General features: G+C 48.7%; 2 long non-coding RNA genes across 3 annotated transcripts in view; one reads left to right on the forward strand and one right to left on the reverse strand.

Moving 5' to 3' along the window:
- LOC138372373 (uncharacterized) overlaps positions 1-20,743 on the forward strand; it is a 369,640-nt gene that overhangs the window by 136,654 nt on the left and 212,243 nt on the right. The window lies entirely within an intron of this gene.
- LOC138372372 (uncharacterized) overlaps positions 1-20,743 on the reverse strand; it is a 52,632-nt gene that overhangs the window by 27,280 nt on the left and 4,609 nt on the right. The window contains exon 2 of the long non-coding RNA XR_011230804.1: positions 11,948-12,018. This is a non-coding gene — a long non-coding RNA (uncharacterized lncRNA). The remainder of the gene's footprint in view (positions 1-11,947; positions 12,019-20,743) is intronic.

Genomic DNA, 20,743 nt, shown 5'->3' on the forward strand with positions numbered 1-20,743 from the left:
ATGCAAGAACAACAATGTCAACTTACTGACAAATCTACAATATTCTTGATGAAGATGAAGACAGAATTTGCAACAATGGATGCAGAAGCCAAAGCAACATGCAGGCGATGAGTCACAATAACGGGGCTAAAGTATGTTGACCAGACCACACACTAGAAGGTGAAGGGACGACGACGACGTTTCGGTCCGTCCTGGACCATTCTCAAGTCGATTGTGAGAATGGTCCAGGTACGGACCGAAACGTGGTCGTCCCTTCACCTTCTAGTGTGTGGTCTGGCCAAAGCCACATGACTAACAACGGCAATAGAAGCCGTCAACCCATCAACAGAAGCAAGAGTTGGAATTATCCCCACAAACACATCAAGAACAATCTGAACTATAACAAAAATGAACTGAATTGTAATTGAAAAAGGCAGCCATTGTTGTACAGCAGAAGGAACGTGAACTGGGACTGGAAACTTTACAGAAACTGGAAGCCAGTCGGTCCAACCCGTTCCATCAAGATGATGCTACTGGAGGCTTCTAGTGGAACCACAAGTAGAAGCTTTCTTCGCGTCGTTCGGGACTCCTGTCAAGTGACTCTAAGTGGCCTCTAAGGGACAACGGTCTTCACCACTCTGAGGACATCTTACTGGGGGAGCGGCTTCGTCCCTCAGTACTCTCGCCCTCCAAGTCGACCTCGATGCCGTGGAAAAAGGTATTCTGGTCGTGCATCTCTCCTGGCCACTAGTCTCGTCGCTTCCGGGAATACATCCAAACCTATTATGAGTATGTTTGGTGAAGCTGTTACCCATGCAGCAGGTCCACCCCCCCCCCTCTCCACGGTATTTTGTGAGTAGCACCAGTCAGACCTATTATGAGTATGGTGAGTCGCACCAGTACGCTCTGGTTGTCGGTCTGGAGTGACTTCTCCAAGGCGCCAAGCCAAGGGGAGGTCGATTTGGAGGAGAAGCTGTTACCCATGCAGCAGGTCCCTCTCCACGGCGCCGAAAGACTTCAATGGAAAGGCAAATTCTTAAATTTTGAATGAACTGAAAAGCAGTTATAGCATCATTTTGCAATTATTTTATGGTAAATGATGCAATAACTCCTACTTAGTTCATCCAAAATTTAAGAACCAAATTAGAGAGAATTCAATCCTTTGCTGATGCTTATCTTCAGATGTTGTTGTTGTTGTTGTTGTTTGAGATTTAGCAACTCAGAACAAAATGTCCAAGTAGCACGGGCTATGGCGAGCCCGTAATAGTTTTTGTTATCTGCAGAAGTGCCAGACGAGCATCAAAGATGACTTTGATGTTAAGATAAAAGCCAGAATATTTCATGTTCCACAATTCCATAATATATATCATAGTTCCATATTATATATCATAGTTCCATAATATATATCATAGTTCCATAATATCAGCTCATATATATTTTCCACTTAAAGGGTTCAACATTCAAAAGCAAATATTCAGGTACTTATAAAGTATATGTGAGAATAATAATTATGTTCTAGAGAAGCCTGACGTCAGACTTGACTATGGCATGGACAGCTACTTGTCAGCGGGGGTCTGATGGCTGAATGGACAGCGCTCGGGTTTCCTAGTCCTAAAGTTCCGGGTTCGATCCCCGGTGGAGGCGGAAACAAATGGCATCAGGTTTTTTTTCAGCCTGATGCTCCTGTTCACCTAGCAGCAGTCAATAGGTACCTGGGAGTTAGACAGCTGCCATGAGTTGCTGCTGCTTCCTGGGGAAGTGTAACAAAAAGGTGGAGGCCTGGTCGAGGACCGGGCCGTAGGGACGCTGAGCCCCGAAATCACCAAGATAACCTCAAGATAACCTCAAGATAACCCCAAGATAACCTCAAGATAACCCCAAGATAACATCAAGACAACCTCACGAATAACCCGAAGATAACCTCAAGATAACCCCAAGATAACCTCAAGATAACCGCAAGGTAACCCCAAGATAACCTCAAGCTAACCACAAGATAACCCCAAGATAACCCCCATGATAACCTCACGATAACCCCAAGATAACCTCAAGATAACCACAAGATAACCCACAAGATAACCCCAAGATAACCTCAAGATAACCCCAAGATAACCTCAAGAAAACCACAAGATAACTCCCATGATAACCTCACGATAACCCCAAGATAACCTCAAGATAACCACAAGATAACCCACAAGAAAACCACAAGATAACCCCCAAGATAACATCAAGATAACCTCAACATAACCCCCATGATAACCTCACGATAACCTCAATATAACCCCAAGATAACCCCAAGATAACCCCCAAGATAACCCCAAGATAACCTCATGATAACCACAAGATAACCTCAAGATAACCACAAGATAACCCCAAGATAACCACAAGATAACCCCCATGATAACCTCAAGATAACCTCAAGATAACCACTAGATAACCCCAAGATAACTCCAAGATAACCCCCCAAGATAACCCCAAGATAATCCCCAAGATAACCCCATGATAACCTCGAGATAACCTCAAGATAACCCCAAGATAACCTCAAGATAACCCCAAGATAACCTAAAGATAACCACATGATAACCCCAATATAATCCCAGAGATAACCACAAGATAACCAACCAAGATAACCCCCATGATAACCCCAAGATAACCCCAAGATAACCTCAGGATAACCCCAAGATAACCTCAAGATAACCCCAAAATAACCCCCAAGATAACTCCAAGATAACCCCCAAGATAACCCCAAGATAACTCCCAAGATAACCCCAAGATAACCTCAAGATAACCCCAAGATAACCTCAAGATAACCCCAAGATAACCCCAAGATAACCTCAAGATAACCACAAGATAACCCCAAGATAACCCCCAAGATAACCTCAAGAAACCCCAAGATAACCACAAGATAACCTCAAAACAACCCCAAGATAATCTCAAGATAACCACAAGATAACCCCAAGATAACCTCAAGATAACACCAAGATAACCTCAAGATGACCCCAAGATAACCCCAAAATAACGCCCAAGATAACCTCATGATAACTCCAAGATAACCCCCAAGATAACCCCCAAGATAACCTCAAGATAACCCCAAGATAACCTCAAGATAACCCCAAGATAACCTCAAGATAACCCCAAGATAACCACAAGATAACCCCAAGATAACCCCCAAGATAACCTCAAGATAACCCCCAAGACAACCTCAAGACAACCCCAAGATAACCTCAAGATAACCCAAGATAACCACAAGATAACCCCAAGATAACCCTCAAGATAACCTCAAGATAACCTCAAGATAACCCCAAGATAACCTCAAGATAACCACAAGATAACCCCAAGATTAACCCCAAGATAACCTCAAGATAACCCCCAAGATAACCTCAAGACAACCCCAAGATAACCTCAAGATAACCCCAAGATAACCACAAGATAACCCCAAGATAACCCCAAGATAACCCCCAAGATAACCCCAAGGTAACCCCCAAGATAACCCCCAAGATAACCTCAAGATAACCTCAAGATAACCTCAAGATAGCCCCCAAGATAACCCCCAGATAACCCCCAAGATAACCCCAAGATAACCTCAAGATAACCCCAAGATAACCCCCAGATAATCCCCAAGATAACCCCCAAGATAACCCCCAAGATAACCTCAAGACAACCCCAAGATAACCCCAATATAACTCCAAGATAACCCCCAAGATAACCCCAGGATAACCCCCAAGATAACCCCAAGATAACGACACATCAACGACGTTTAAGATACCATGAAGGACTTCAGTAAAAGGCGAAAGATTTACCCGTTTAGAAGGGAAGCCTGACGGAGAAATATCCAGTAAAGGACAACTGCCAGACTGATATAAATGAACATGCTGAACAAACGTCAGCATTTATCACACAATTTGAGCTGTTTAGATACGAAAGACTTCGTTTAGGTCTTCGTAACGACCCGTACAACGTCCCTGTAGATCATAGGAGGTCTTGAAGACCCCTACGCGGATGTTATCACTTGGAGATGGACGTATCTGAAGACAATATCTGAAGCAGTTGCAGGAATTACTTAAGAACCTCCTCCATTCTGGCCTGCCCATCAACTTAGGTAAAGTCTATATCTATATCTATACCTATATCTATATCTATATCTGTATCTATATCTAGGTTATATATTACACACAGAAATCACAATAGCGTGATGCATCAAATGAACACATGCACAGGAGAGACTGCAGGACCCGTGGTAAGTCAGGTGGATTTCCCGGTTGCAATTCTTTTACCATGTCGTAGCTCAGTCGATTAAGGCAGGGTTTGGGATGCTCTCGGACGTAGGTTCAAACCCTCGTCACGGCTTTTGTGGATTAGTTCATTAGGTTATATGTGATTGACAGTGGAGACTTTGTACTTCAATCCCGTACAATTAATAAGGGATTAAGACGTTCAATCCCCGACGACCGACCACAAGTGGTTGGGCACCATTCCTTCCCCCCATCCCATCCCCACATGGGGTGGAGGGTAGAACGACAGTCTGGCGTCATGCAGGTCCGAGTTCAATCCCCACGACCGTCCACAAGTGGTTGGGCACCATTCCTTCCCTCCGTCCCATCCCAAAGGTATTCTGTCCCCCCCTATCCCATAATCCCCTCCCTATCCCAGCTCCTAGACCTCCCCCCCCCCCCGAAACCAAACCCAGCGCCCCCCCCCCAACCAGACCCACAGGTAAATTTAAACAACCTCTGAGTCACTCAATCAACGTTTTTTCCTCGTCGTTGTGGTCCGTAGTGGGCAATAGGGGTCCGTGGTGGTCCGTAGTGGGCCATAGGGGTCCGTGGTGGTCCGTAGTGGGCCATAGGGGTCCGTGGTGGTCCGTAGTGGGCCATAGGGGTCCGTGGTGGGCCGTGGTTGTCCGTAGTGGGCCATAGGGGTCCGTGGTGGTCCGTAGGGGTCCGTGGTGGGCCGTGGTGTCCTGTGGTGGTCCGTGGTGGGCCGTGGCGGGCCGTGATGGGCCGTGGTTCTCCGTGGTGGGCCGTGGTGTCCTGTTCGTGGTGGGCCGTGGCGGGCCGTGATGGGCCGTGGTTCTCCGTGGTGGGCCGTGGCGGGCCGTAATGGGCCGTGGTTCTCCGTGGTGGGCCGTGGTTCTCCGTGGTGGGCCGTGGCGGGCCGTGATGGGCCGTGGTTCTCCGTGGTGGGCCGTGGCGGGCCGTGATGGGCCGTGGTTCTCCGTGGTGGGCCGTGGCGGGCCGTGATGGGCCGTGGTTCTACGTGGTGGGCCGTGGCGGGCCGTGATGGGCCGTGGTTCTCCGTGGTGGGCCGTGGCGGGCCGTGATGAGCCGTGGTTCTCCGTGGTGGGCCGTGGCGGGCCGTGGTGGGCCGTGGTGGGCCGTGGTGTCCTGTGGTGGTCCGTGGTGGGCCGTGGCGGGCCGTGATGGGCCGTGGTTCTCCGTGGTGGGCCGTGGTGTCCTGTGGTGGTCCGTGGTGGGCCGTGGCGGGCCGTGATGGGCCGTGGTTCTCCGTGGTGGGCCGTGGTGTCCTGTGGTGGTCCGTGGTGGACCGTGGCGGGCCGTGGTTCTCCGTGGTGGGCCGTGGTGTCCTGTGGTGGTCCGTGGTGGGCCGTGGCGGGCCGTGATGGGCCGTGGTTCTCCGTGGAGGGCCGTGGTGTCCTGTGGTGGTCCGTGGTGGGCCGTGGTGTCCTGTGGTGGTCCGTGGTGGGCCGTGGCGGGCCGTGATGGGCCGTGGTTCTACGTGGTGGGCCGTGGCGGGCCGTGGTGGGCCGTGGTGGGCCGCATGTGCAGGCATGCCAGACCCAACCTGTCAACCTGTCCCGCGGCCATTTGGTGTTGTGAGGGTCCAAGAGGGTAGGTGTTGTCACCTTGTCACCTGGGGTGGGTGACACAGTCACCTGGGGTGGGTGACACAGTCACCTGGGGTGGGTGACAGTCACCTGGGGTGGGTGACACAGTCACCTGGGGTGGGTGACACAGACACCTGGGGTGGGTGACACAGACACCTGGGGTGGGTGACACAGACACCTGGGGTGGGTGACACAGACACCTGGGGTGGGTGACAGTCACCTGGGGTGGGTGACACAGTCACCTGGGGTGGGTGACACAGTCACCTGGGGTGGGTGACACAGTCACCTGGCGTGGGTGACAGTCACCTGGGGTGGGTGACACAGTCACCTGGGGTGGGTGACAGTCACCTGGGGTGGGTGACACAGTCACCTGGGGTGGGTGACACAGACACCTGGGATGGGTGACACAGTCACCTGGGGTGGGTGACACAGACACTTGGGGTAGGTGACAGTCACCTGGGGTGGGTGACACAGTCACCTGGGGTGGGTGACACAGTCACCTGGGGTGGGTGACAGTCACCTGGGGTGGGTGACACAGACACCTGGGGTGGGTGACACAGACACCTGGGGAGGGTGACACAGTCACCTGGGGTGGGTGTCACAGTCACCTAGGGTGGGTGACAGTCACCTGGGGTGGGTGACACAGTCACCTGGGGTGGGTGACAGTCACCTGGGGTGGGTGACACAGTCACCTGGGGTGGGTGACACAGTACACCTGGGGTGGGTGACACAGACACCTGGAGTGGGTGACACAGACACCTGGGGTGGGTGACAGTCACCTGGGGTGGGTGACAGTCACTTGGGGTGGGTGACACAGACACCTGGGGTGGGTGACAGTCACCTGGGGTGGGTGACACAGACACCTGGGGTGGGTGACACAGTCACCTGGGGTGGGTGACACAGACACCTGGGGTGGGTGACACAGACACCTGGGGTGGGTGACAGTCACCTGGGGTGGGTGAGTCACCTGGGGTGGGTGTCAGTCACCTGGGGTGGGTGACACAGACACCTGGGGTGGGTGACAGTCACCTGGGGTGGGTGACAGTCACCTGGGGTGGGTGACAGTCACCTGGGGTGGGTGACACAGACACCTGGGGTGGGTGACACAGTCACCTGGGGTGGGTGACAGTCACCTGGGGTGGGTGACACAGACACCTGGGGTGGGTGACACAGACACCTGGGGTGGGTGACACAGACACCTGGGGTGGGTGACAGTCACCTGGGGTGGGTGACACAGACACCTGGGGTGGGTGACACAGTCACCTGGGGTGGGTGACACAGACACCTGGGGTGGGTGACACAGACACCTGGGGTGGGTGACAGTCACCTGGGGTGGGTGAGTCACCTGGGGTGGGTGTCAGTCCTTCAATTGCGATGCGCAATTGAAGGGTTAAAAACATGGCCGACTAGGGCTGGGAGCACGATATGGATGAATACGACATGGTTTCTACCTTGAATATGAGCCTGCCCATGACCGTGGGGAATGCTGGGATATTTATTCAATCTGGCAAACACCTCAGGAATCCATCTTGTACCCAAGTCAACACTGCGTTGGACAGGTGTTTGGGAGCCAGAGGCACGTGTGCCACCCATTGTTGCCCATTCAGTACTAACCCAGCCAGCAGCCCTATGACATTCTGGGAATTTTTTCCAAGATGGCTGGCTCTCACTGGAGGTCCTAAGAGTCCATTTTGTACCGACCCTACCGCAAGCGCGCTTTGACCGTATACGAAGAAATGAAAAATACTTTTGTCAGTTGGCGCAGTAAAGGCGAATGGCATTTGTCGTTTGGCGCAGTGCAGTGGTTAAGGTGCTATGCGCACCCCTGATTGAGCAAAATTATGCACTATTTGCATTTCAAAGGGTTAATACACTCAACATAACTGGGTAATAACACCATGATTAACCCTTAAACTGCGCAACACGTCATATGATGTGTTGGGTAACTTGCTATAAATTGTGCATCACGTCATATGAGATGATGGAATACCACACAAGATTTGAATGGCCAGCGGAGTAGGGGGGCCCCCATACGCTGCCCAGGGGCTATAGTAAACCAGCTGCCATTTTGTAAAAAATATCCAACTCACGCTACCAATGCGTGGGAGGCACCAATTACCCAGCGGTCACCATGGCGAACGCGCGGCCAAATGCCTCCTGAGCATGCACCACGCAATCACTTACTCAAGAGCAAATAACTAGTGAATTATTTTCTGATGGTGAGGAAAGTGATTTTTGATGACCCTGACATTGATAAGGACTAAAGACAATTGACCGATGATAGTAGCACAGACAGTGAATATGAGATACAGTCTCCTCCCATGGCGAGGCCTACATGCTCACCCGTGCCTCCTCGCCCAGTGTTTACTCCAATTCACCCACGACCACATAGTTCTTGTGCTTATTTAGAGTACTAGGATATTTTGGACGATGAGTCAGAGGAAGGTGACTCATTTTCTGGTTTTAGTGAAGTGGATTCAGAACATAGTGTTATCATGCCTGTTGCTAGTACCAGTGGTGATACCGGGCGAGAATTTGTCATGTCAGCAGCGTCTCGCCCAGCTAAACGCCGCCGCATGGCACCACATGAGGAACCAAGACCCTCATGTTCATGTGATTTCACCTCATGTTTACATAGCGCCCGTACTTTGTGTAGGCGGGCTTTAGCTCCTGGTCCACGATGTGCAATGCTTCCTCGCTGTCGTGCCGCTGTTGCATCTCGCAGGACACCAGGTGTACTTGTGTGGAGTGATGGTGACAATTTTATTCCTCTAATTCCTGCCTTTGACAATAAAGAAGTTGGGATTACAGACCTTTTCCCTGATAATGGTGAGGACATGTGTGAAATGGATTACTTTACAACATTTTATGATGAGCCGCTCATGGAATATATTGTACACCAAATGAACCTTCATGCGACTCATCTCATTGGAAAAGAGATAATAGAATATTCACGACTGCAGCGTTGAAAAAACACTACTATAGGTAAAATGTATGTATTTTTGGCAATATGTATGTTAATGAAACATTGTATCAAACACGCTATCACAGATTATTGAAGCAAAGACCAGACTATTCCAACACCTTTCTTTGGGAAATATATGTCCCGAGACAGGTTTCAGATACTCCTCAGGTGTCTTCATTTTGCAAGTAATGAGGACCGGACAGAGGATGATAGACTTTGGAGAGTCAGGCACTATATGAATGAAGTGATTGGAAAGTTCAGAGATTTCTACGTACCAGCACAGAAGCTGGTGATTGACAATTCCCTTGTGCTTTTCAGAGGACGTGTTGCATTCAAGCAGTATATTCCCTCCAAATGCAACAGATTTGGATTGAAATTCTTTGTTCTTTGTGACTGTGAAACAGGATACGTGTTACACACGATTCTGTATTCTGCTAGCGATGTAGACATTCTTGGTAACGACCAACATGGTTTCTCAGGTAGTGTGGTGAAGTCACTGATGGCACCATGGATGAACAAGGGCCACATTTTATACACGGATAACTGCTATACAAGTCCCTTGCAATCTAGGTTCTTGATTTAAAATAGAACTGGATTGTTTGGCACAGTAAAACCAAGAAGAAGGGAAATGCCAGTGTTTGACAAACTTGAAGTTGGTGACTGCCAGCTAAGAAAAAGTGATCAAATACACTCAGTTAGGTGGAAAAGACAAGAGAGAAGTGAACTTGCTGACAACCGTTCATGATGGTACAATGATGAACAGTGCCAAGGTGAACCGAGTAACGCAAGAACCAATAAGCCAGATTGTGTTCTTGATTATAATATCAACATGCATTTGGTTGATAAATCTAACATGATGGTGGGCACTATCGAGTGAGTGCGGAAAACATTGAAGTGGACGAAAAAAGTGTTTTTCCATCTTGTTGACATAAGCATGCTGAACAGCTATAATATGTATCTGGTGAAAACTGAATGTAAACCAAGTTTCCGTTCGTTTGCTTTTACACTTGGGACACAGTTATTAGCAAAGTTTGGCAAAGATGTTCCTGGCATACAAAGACCCATCATGAACCCAGTGTTGCAGCATGCTGCTACACCCAGGCTCACTCACACGGAGGGCTTTCAAGCACACAGACTAAAACATTTGCCACCAGCTGGAAAGCGTGCAATAGGCCAACGTGATTGCTTAGTTTGTAGAACAATAAGAGAGATCAGAATTGTAAACTTGTGCAAACATGGTGTGAAGCGTGTGCAGTCCCATTGTGTGCTGTCAAATGCTTCAATGACTACCACTCTCTCCAAGAATTCTAAATGTGCAATAATAGTGCAAAAACCTGTAAATAGTGCGTGCATGTGTGTAAATATAATAATGAACAATGTGAATACATATTATATTGGCATAATGGGAAAATATTTTTGTGCGCATGTGTATACTCAATGTATGCAACATTTATTACCATTGAATATGAAGTAACATTATATGCAACACAATTAGTGAATAATATTTGTGATAAAATACGCCTAAACACTGTAAATAATGCAGCAAAAATAAATTTGTGGCAATTCTGACTGCTTGAGGACTGCGCGCAATGCCTCTGGGACACACCTTGCATGAGCAAGCTTGCAGGGTGTTGTAACGCTGTAAAAGTGTTTGGTTTAGTTTATTTAAAATATACATAGAGATACATAAGTCACATACAAGGATTTGACAGGCGCCAGCTTGGTCGGCCTGAGTCTCACACCTCTAAGCGTTAATGACCCCAAGTGACCTGAGGTCAGATCATGTGAATTTCACCTTACTTCTACTAATCTTATAATTGGAGCCTGGTAGCCTTCAAACATGCCGACGTTTAAGGAGTGGCTTGGTAGAGTGCCTCAGGCTATCTACTTGTGGGCGGAGTTAGTTACTAGGGTCCCCAATAGTACTCGGAGAGCTATCGATTCGAGAGCATTAAGAGAAGAACAGCAGACGAGCCAGCAGAGCAGAGAAGACGTCCCTAGCAGGGAGGCTGTCGGCCGGCAGGGCGAGACAGTCTCTGTCAAGCTACAGACCCCCCCCCCCCTCTATCCAGCTATAGGCAGAGACACTTGGTGAGTTGAGCAGTAAGGTGACTTGGTCGTGTTTTACAAGTGTTGTGTGAAGATCAGGGGCAGTCAGTTGTAGTGTTCTCAGATTCTTGGAGGATGACTCACTTTACCTATATATATCTTGAACATGGCTTAAAGTATGATACTTAGTATGTGAAATATAATTGAATCTATTATTTAAATTGCCTTTAACTGTGTCCCCTATGTTTGGAGTTGATACATGGTGATAACATCTTTTGAGAATATTGTGATACAGACAAGTTCCATTCCTTGTCTTGTATGTAATTGTCTAGAATGGATGGTGGCAGCATTTTGTCTTCTACTATCTACTCTTCTACTTCTACTATCTACTCTTCTACTTCTACCTATCTATTCCTCTCCCTCCACCCCTCTCTAAACTCTCCCTTTCAACTAATGACCCTCCTCGCTCCTCCCACCTCTCTCCTCTCTCACCCCAAACCCTCACTAATTACTTCACTATTCATTTCTTTCCTTTCGTTTTCTCTTATACGTTTGTGGCACTGATTCTGTATTCTAGAGTTCTAGAGCTAGAGCTAACTGAGGACGGGATAACGGACTAGAGAGAGCTGTTTCCCCCGGCCTCGTTAGTTAACTGGGGGTTGGAATAATGGACAAGATAGAGCTATTTCCCCCACCCCCCCGTTACAGTGTGACGTCATCGCTCATATTGTCGGCTCATTTATGTCATTTGTAAGTACAATTAATTTTTTCTCTCTCCCATGGTCAGGGAACACAAATTAACTGGTTAGGAAGAATTTTTTTTTTCTTTCTTGTTACACGCCTGTGGGTGACAAGGGACAAATAGCCCTTAGCAACAAACGGGTTAATACACTCAACATCACTGGGTCATGCCAATATGATTAATACACTCACCATCACTGGGTAATGAAAATATAATTAATACACTCGCCATCACTGGTAAATGACAACACCAACATTAATACACTAGTTAATGAAAATATCTTGATTAATACACTGACAATCACTAATTATTGACATCAACATTACAAACACACACACTGGTAGTACAGTAAGAATAAAATTGTCCTTACCATCATTAATGGGCAAAAGTTGTGTTTGCTATCGTCCTGGGTAGCCGAGCAGAGACTGGAAGCAGTATTACCTATTAAGGCAAAATAAAACAAATTTAAGGTTTCTATGACTAAATTTTTCCCACCAAAACATAGTAAATGTTTAGAAAAATTAAATATTTTTTTTAGGTATTGTGCTTTGAGCAAAAGTAAGGAGGGTGGGCAGGAGTAAGGAGGGTGGGCAGGAATAAGGAGGGTGGGCAGGAGTAGGAGGGTGGGCAGGAATAAGGAGGGTGGGCAGGAGTAAGGAGGGTGGGCAGGAGTAGGAGGGTGGGCAGGAATAAGGAGGGTGGGCAGGAGTAAGGAGGGTGGGCAGGAGTAAGGAGGGTGGGCAGGAGTAGGAGGGTGGGCAGGAATAAGGAGGGTGGGCAGGAGTAAGGAGGGTGGGCAGGAGTAAGGAGGGTGGGCAGGAGTAAGGAGGGTGGGCAGGAGTAAGGAGGGTGGGCAGGAATAAGGAGGGTGGGCAGGAGTAAGGAGGGTAAGGAAGGCAAGGAGGGACCCTGTCTAGCAGAGAGGGATGGAAGGAGGGAGTCAAGCAGGGAGGCTGGTAGGGGGGAGGGGTGGGTAGGCAAGCAGGGAGGATGGTTGGGGGGAGGGGTGGGTAGGCAAGCAGGGAGGCTGGTAGGGGGGAGGGGTGGGTAGGCAAGCAGGGAGGCTGGTAGGGGGGAGGGGTGGGTAGGCAAGCAGGGAGGATGGTAGGGGGAAGGGGTGGGTAGGCAAGCAGGGAGGCTGGTAGGGGGGAGGGGTGGGTAGGCAAGCAGGGAGGCTGGTAGGGGGGAGGGGTGGGTTGGCAAGCAGGGAGGCTGGTAGGGGGGAGGGGTGGGTAGGCAAGCAGGGAGGCTGGTAGGGGGGAGGGGTGTGTAGGCAAGCAGGGAGGATGGTAGGGGGAAGGGGTGGGTAGGCAAGCAGGGAGGCTGGTAGGGGGGAGGGGTGGGTAGGCAAGCAGGGAGGCTGGTAGGGGGGAGGGATGGGTAGGCAAGCAGGGAGGCTGGTAGGGGGGAGGGGTGGGTAGGCAAGCAGGGAGGCTGGAGCGGGTGTGATGGGTGTCCACCCACCTGAAAACCTGCTCCTCCACCCATCTGCCAACCATCAAACCCTTCTTCCTGCCATCCATTCATCCAGCCCACTTTCCTGCCAGCCATCCAGCCCACCCACACACCCACCCATCTGCCCACCCACTTGCCCTGCCCACCTTCCTGCCAGGCAGCTACCCACCCACTCACCCACCCATCTGCCCGCCCACTTGCCCTGCCCACCTTCCTGCCAGGCAGCTACCCACCCACTCACCCACCTGTCTGCCCGCCCACTTGCCCTGCCCACCTTCCTGCCAGACAGCAACCCACCCAGCTCACCCACCCACCCAGCACCACACACTAATTATAGTGTGTGTGGAAATTCAAATCACGTTGGCTGTGATACATAAAGATTGTGAATGTTAATTTTTTTCTTCCTCGGTAAAACTCGGCTAATCCGGATGTCGGGCTTAACTGGATAGGGGTCCTTCCCATATAGTCTGGATAATCGAGTTCATAGAGTATATATAATATATTATCCAGGATATATGACTTCTATCAAGCATATTTAGGTCATTTTTACATATTATTTAGCACTAATAACTAACCTTGCTTACAACTATTCTAATACTTAATTTCAAGTCCAAAACAAGGCATACATACACTTATATTATTAAACCTCTTGTCTGGAAATACTTTATATAAATCAGCCAAGCCTACTCAGGCCACACTCACTGAATGAAAGGTTTCTGATCTTTCCATATGAAAACACTCATAATAATGCCAGATTATTTTAACCATTGAGAACCCACGTAATATTTATTTATTTATTTATTTATTTATTTATTTATATATATACAAGAAGGTACATTGGGTTTGTGAGAATACATTGGATAGTACAGTATTTACATTCTTGTAAAGCCACTAGTACGCACAGCGTTTCGGGCAGGTCCTTAATCTAGCAGATAATTTTAAGTAGGTAATTTCAATCAGAATTGATAAATGATAAAGATACATTACAAGAGAAAAATAGTGTGCAAGAGGCAGAGGTGTAATTAACGGAGGGAAGCGCGATCACAAGTTAGGTATCCAGTGTTAGTTATTTCTTATAAGACATTCAGGTATTCATAATTAAACATCTTATGAGAAAATATATAGGATTCTGTAATGAGAAAATGTGGCTAACTCTACAGTAGACGGAAAAACACCACAATTTACATATTTGAAATCACAAATTTAAATATAATAAACCTAACAAATAAAGTATAGAGAAGACTCTTGTAATGTGATTCACTGACCACTTGGAAATTCAAACGCATTTTACCTACCAATAATACGCTAACATACGTTAGCTTGAATATTCCTGGAGTGACTCTCATACATTCTCTCTCTCTCCATATAATTTCAAACATTTCCTTCATATCAGAAAGTTGGATATACCAAATCTTTTAAATGTTAAACATCGACAAATTTAACATTTAAAAATGTAATTTACTGGTGTAAATGTGTATTTATGAGTGTATAAACATCTATTTAAATGTATAATAAAACAAACATGAAAGACAAAAGCATATAAAAAATAAACTAGAAAACAGAATGTAGCAACTCTATGATTAATGAAAATGTTTGAAACATTTTATGTCATCATTCATTCATTCATAATTTACATCATTTACACAACATAATTTACATAATAGTAAGCATCCATCAGTCTCAGGAGACTATTGAGTTGTGCTCTGCTTGTCGGTCTGGAGTGGCCTCTCCAGGGCACAAAACCTGGGTAGGTTGATATGCTGGAGAAACTGTTATCCAAGCAGCAGGCGCCGAAAGTCTCCAATGGAAAGGCAAACGCCAATACGATTGGTTCCAGCGCCGTCGCATGAACTGTCAGAACGAGAGGCTCCAACTCCGGAGTTAACCTCGAGGTTGGTAAAAGAGACACAGGGCCTCCAGACCCGGAGACCGCCGGGGTCGGAGAAGAACCAGCCCAGCAAGGGGCAAGAACGACCCCAGCCTCCTGAAGCAGAACTTGGGCTCCCTGAGCCCCAGGTGAAGGATGTCCAGCCCTGCACCTATGGGTTCATCACCGCCCCCTTACACCCGAGGCTACCTTCCTTCATGACCCAGCAGAAGGAAGAGTAATAATTATTAATTACAACAAGTCGTATTATAATTATTATTATAATAATATAGTTATAAATATCATTATAATAATACAGAGTAACTAGGGCAGGGCGAGGAACAAACTATCTGACAATTTACATACACAGTAACATAATAACATAATTAACATAATTAACATACACAAAAAACACCTGCTTGCCATAAGTCCCTTTGTACGCTAAATAAAATGTTCTATAGTATTAAACATGGCATATTGTGGAATATAATGTTGACTACATGAATAATTCAAATACAGTGGTACCTTCATTTACGATCGTAATCCATTCCCAGAGACTCGGCGTCAACCAAAAATTCGGCAACAAAACAAATTTTGCCATAAGAAATAATGTAAGTTTAATTAATCCGTTCCACCCCCCCCCCCCCCCAATAAAAACAGCGTTGAATGTAATGAAACGCCATTTTCTGGGTGAGACCCGGAGGCTCCCCGGAGCTTACTAGGCTGGTATGCTAATGTCAGACATTGGCATCAATCATGTGTATGGAGTTCTGTGGGTCTACTGAGGACCACGAGCCAGAACCTGGCCCCCTCAGAGAGGCAAGGGGAGCAATGGCCTATAGAAACCCCCGTGTGGTTGGAAGCATTCTATGTCTGCCATCGACCGGGTCAGGCACCCAGAAAGGTAAGCATCCAAAAACAAACCCCTATTCTAGTGAAATTATTACTACCAAAAGCCGAACAAGTGGATAGAACTCTCCACAAAGAAACGAACAAACGATCATGACGTCACACGTCGCCGAGCCGCTGTCGCACAGCTCCCCCCTCCCCTGGAGAGGGAAGCCCCAGACCCCTCACGCCTGCTATCCACCAGTCAGTTTTGAAGCTGGATGTCAAAAAACACGAAAAAAACGCCGACCGGGGGGAGGGAGGGATGCCGGGGGAGCCTCCAGGTCTCACCCAGAAAATGGCGTTTCATTACATTCAAAGCTGGTTTTCTGGGGGGACCCCCTTCGGTTCCCCGGAGCTAACTACCCACAGAGGAAGAACGTAAGGACTTACCCGGGAGGCGGTCGTTGCTCACTCCACAACTCGAAGTCGAGACAACTTGCTGCAACCGCCGACCTAAATGACGCAGGCCTGACTAGGCCCAGGGACGTGCACGAGGTAACGAGTAGCCAGGACCCTGTACGACCGCCAAAAGCCCCGTGCCCGAATGTCAGCCCATGGTGCCAAACACGGCAGCAAGCGCAGGGAATGTACAAACATCATGGGCATGGGGATAGACCGCAGGCTAGCTAGTCGTAAGAACTCTGCGGACGACCTGGAAGACCCACACCCGCGAACAGGGAAGAAAGGGAAACCGGATCAACCCAAAGCGTGTCCCCAGACACAGAGGCCGAGGCGCGCAAGTAACGGCAAAGAGCCACCACCGAACACTAAACATGATGCACCCCCGGCCCAACCAATGAAGCATCAACAACCCAGGTACCCCTCCAGAAAGCAGCAGTTTCAATCTTCACCAGAAAAGAAGGAGACAGCTGCAGACGAACAAAACCATCATGAAGACTGAAAGAGCAGAAACCCCTTTGCCGGAGGAGAGCATGAAGCTACCCAACCCGACAGCCAGAGGCCACTGCCAACAGATAAGGAGCCTTATAGAACAATCCTGAACTGAAGGGGCCACAACAAACCGAGGAGAAGAAAGAAAATAGCACTCTATCCAATGACCAGGGACGGCTCAGGCTGCGCAAGAGAGGAGCAGGCCGGAGGTGAAACAATGCATGAGACAGCTTGCGAAACGGCGCAGAGGTAACATCAAAACCGAAAGCAAGCCGAAGTGGCTCCACCAGCGCCTCACGATACGAGGCGACAGTATGGGGCAAGATGACGGCCCCCAAACTTCCACAAGAAAAGGACAAGGCCACGCCAACAAATGCAGCTACCGAAGAAGGAACAGAAGGAAAAGGAAGGGCCGCCAAAAACCCTACACTACCGCCAAGAAGAAGCACGCAGCTGGGACACCATCAATGAAGCCACCCGACCACCAACAGAAGGTGAGAGACTCGAGGCAGAACCAAACCGGCCCCGCCATGGGCCAATTGAGCCTAGGAAGATGCGGAGCTGCGGAAAGATCTTGGGTGCCACCACGGAGCCAGCTAAGCCAGAAACCCAAGCCGACAAAGGAGATGGAACATCCGCCATACAGAAGACACCCCAACTCCCGCGAGCCCGCCAGGAGATCGGAGACGACAGTTCCGACTTGCGAAACTAGAGAAGGGAAACCGAGAGAACGTGAAAACGCCAACAGGCTGGGTAAGTCAGGTAACCAGGAACCGAAATAGGAGGCAATAGGAGAGCCAAAAGGCACAAACAAAACACAACCATGTGTAGGATAAGAGGAGAAAACGGAAAAACACAAGATCAGAAGAAAAGCCCCAGCACCAACGGCCAGAGACATGAGCATTGAAGAAAGATGAGGAACGAAGAAGGCAAGGAGCAAAACAGGAATGAAAGGGACACGACCAACAACACACAGAGCCGCTGGTCATGTCCCAACAAGCCACGCCAACAACACAGGTGTCTGACACGTCCCAACACAACACGAAAAGGAAAAAAAGGTGCAAAGGTACGCCAACAGACCAGTACCCGAACCAAAGAGTATGAGCTACGAGGATATGATCACCCACATCGACGATTGCCAAAGGAAGCGATAAGGAAGAGAAAGACCGACTACGGGACCCCAGGGGCACACGCACCAAGGGACACTGGTGGAAGGATAACCCAAACGAGCCAAAGAGACATGGGAAAGAAGTATTGCAGTGTCAGTAGTAGACAAGCGGAACGCATGAGGAAGCGATGTGGTAAAGGATGACACCACACACAGCTTCAAGCGCAGATATGATAGAGTCAAGCAGGCCCAGGAACCTGCACATGAGCAAATGACAGGTGAGAAGCGGGACCAAAACCCAGAGCCCAACTCCTGCAACACAACTAGGGAAGTACAACTAGGGAAGTACCGTACAGAAAATCCAATGTATATGGAAGGTCTAAGCTAGGCACTGCAAGACGTGCAAGGAAAGAGTGACCCAGATAAGACCATGAAAAACGGGGCCATGACCCCCCTTGCAACAATTAAACCAGAAGAACAATTAAGGCCCCAGGAAGAAGCACAGAAGGGCCAAACAAAAATCCATACCCAATCCCCAACACACATCCACAACATGAAAACTGCTGCAAAATGTCACCTCAGAACATCCAGACAGGAACACTTACCCCATAACATATAACCCCCACCATTGTACCTCGAAACGTGGTGGAAGTAGGGCCCCCTATCTGAACTCAAGCATGGGCTGGACATGCACAAGAGTGGGACTGGATGGGTATAAATAGGAGCTGCCTCGTATGGCCTATTAGGCCTGCTGCAGTCACCTGTGTTCCGATGTTCGTATATTCGTATCAAAAAATCACTAACCAGCACCTGGCCGAAGAGAAGCCAGACCGCATGAACTCACCTACAGAACGTAGGCACGAACGTGTCACGACATAACATAGCCGAGAAAATTCCGGGAGCACCGCCAGTGGAAGAAGGCAAAACCGCACATGCAGGAGAAGAACAGGGGTAGAGGCGAAGGAAGAGCCCGACACCCATATGCAGGGAAAACCCAGCGTCCTCCCAATAGCAGCAATCCAGAACACCCGCAGGAACTACGGGGCACGGACTGGAGAATGGAGAGGAACGAGCGCCGAAGCATCGGAGAGAAAAGGGACACAAAATCCTAGCTCACGTACACACTGCCCGTATCAAAACAAACAACCACGGCGCATGCGCAGCAGGGGATGCCAGAAGTCGCGAGCTAAAGAAAGAAACCACGAATAGACTACAAAAATAGACAAAATAGTGTTGTTAACAACCGAATCCCATATGAGAGTACACAGGGCAGCCGCTAACCATAGTTGAAAAGAGCAGGAAAGGACCGAGAAGAAACAGCACAGCATCCCATTTGGGCTACAAAGAGCCCAACTGGGCTCCAAGGACCCCAATCTGGCAACCCTGTGCAGCGCAGGACAGTGCACGGAGATAAGAGAAAAACACGAAAGAAAGAAACAGGGCCGAAAAACGAGAAGCTTGGAGAAGGACCGTCAAGCGTCTTCCGGTCCCAGAAGGGACCGGAAGATGACAGACATTCCAAGAATAGGGGAAGAAGCAAAACCTTCCCGATCCTAGTTTTTTACATATTTTTTTCAATATTTCTGATAAGTTTTTCTCATTTTTTGCACTAAAGTTATTCAATAGTGTGTGTTTTGAGTAATTTATATGGTAAAATATGTAGAACATCGGAATCCTCATATATTTTCATGTTAATAATATGCATCTATATTATTTACTTGGAAAAATACAACCTGTTATTTTTGGTGTTATTATACTGCATACACAATTTTTATACAACTATGAATATTGACTTCCACGATTATGAACCACCAAGCTGTTGTGGTGGGTGTGGTAAAGACAGTCAACCACACACACTACCTGTGCCAGCAGCAGACTGTGCCAGCAGACTGTACCAGCAGACTGTACCAGCAGACTACCAGCAGACTGTACCAGCAGACTACCAGCAGACTGTACCAGCAGACTGTGCCAGCAGACTGTGCCAGCAGACTACCAGCAGACTGTGCCAGCAGACTACCAGCAGACTGTACCAGCAGACTGTACCAGCAGACTGTACCAGCAGACTGTGCCAGCAGACTGTACCAGCAGAATGTGCCAGCAGACTGTACCAGCAGACTGTGCCAGCAGACTGTGCCAGCAGACTACCAGCAGACTGTACCAGCAGACTACCAGCAGACTGTACCAGCAGACTGTGCCAGCAGACTGTGCCAGCAGACTACCAGCAGACTGTGCCAGCAGACTACCAGCAGACTGTACCAGCAGACTGTACCAGCAGACTGTACCAGCAGACTGTGCCAGCAGACTGTACCAGCAGAATGTGCCAGCAGACTGTACCAGCAGACTGTGCCAGCAGACTGTACCAGCAGACTGTACCAGCAGACTGTACCAGCAGACTGTACCAGCAGACTGTACCAGCAGACTGTGCCAGCAGACTGTACCAGCAGACTGTGCCAGCAGACTACCAGCAGACTGTACCAGCAGACTGTACCAGCAGACTGTGCCAGCAGACTGTACGAGCAGACTGTACCAGCAGACTGTACCAGCAGACTGTGCCAGCAGACTACCAGCAGACTGTACCAGCAGGCTGTGCCAGCAGACTGTACCAGCAGACTACCAGCAGACTGTACCAGCAGACTGTACCAGCAGACTGTACCAGCAGGCTGTACCAGCAGGCTGTGCCAGCAGACTGTACCAGCAGACTACCAGCAGACTGTACCAGCAGACTTTGCCAGTAAACAGTGCCAGCAGACTGTGCCAGCAGACTGTGCCAGTAAACAGTGCCAGCAGACTGTACCAGCAGACTGTGCCAGCAGACTGTACCAGCAGACTGCACCAGCAGACTACCAGCAGACTGTAAAAGCAGGCTGTGCCAGCAGACTGTACCAGCAGACTGTACAGCAGGCTGTGCCAGCAGACTGTACCAGCAGACTACCAGCAGACTGTACCAGCAGACT

The sequence above is a fragment of the Procambarus clarkii genome, chromosome 38 (genome assembly GCF_040958095.1).
Source record: "Procambarus clarkii isolate CNS0578487 chromosome 38, FALCON_Pclarkii_2.0, whole genome shotgun sequence".
NCBI lineage: Eukaryota > Metazoa > Arthropoda > Malacostraca > Decapoda > Cambaridae > Procambarus > Procambarus clarkii.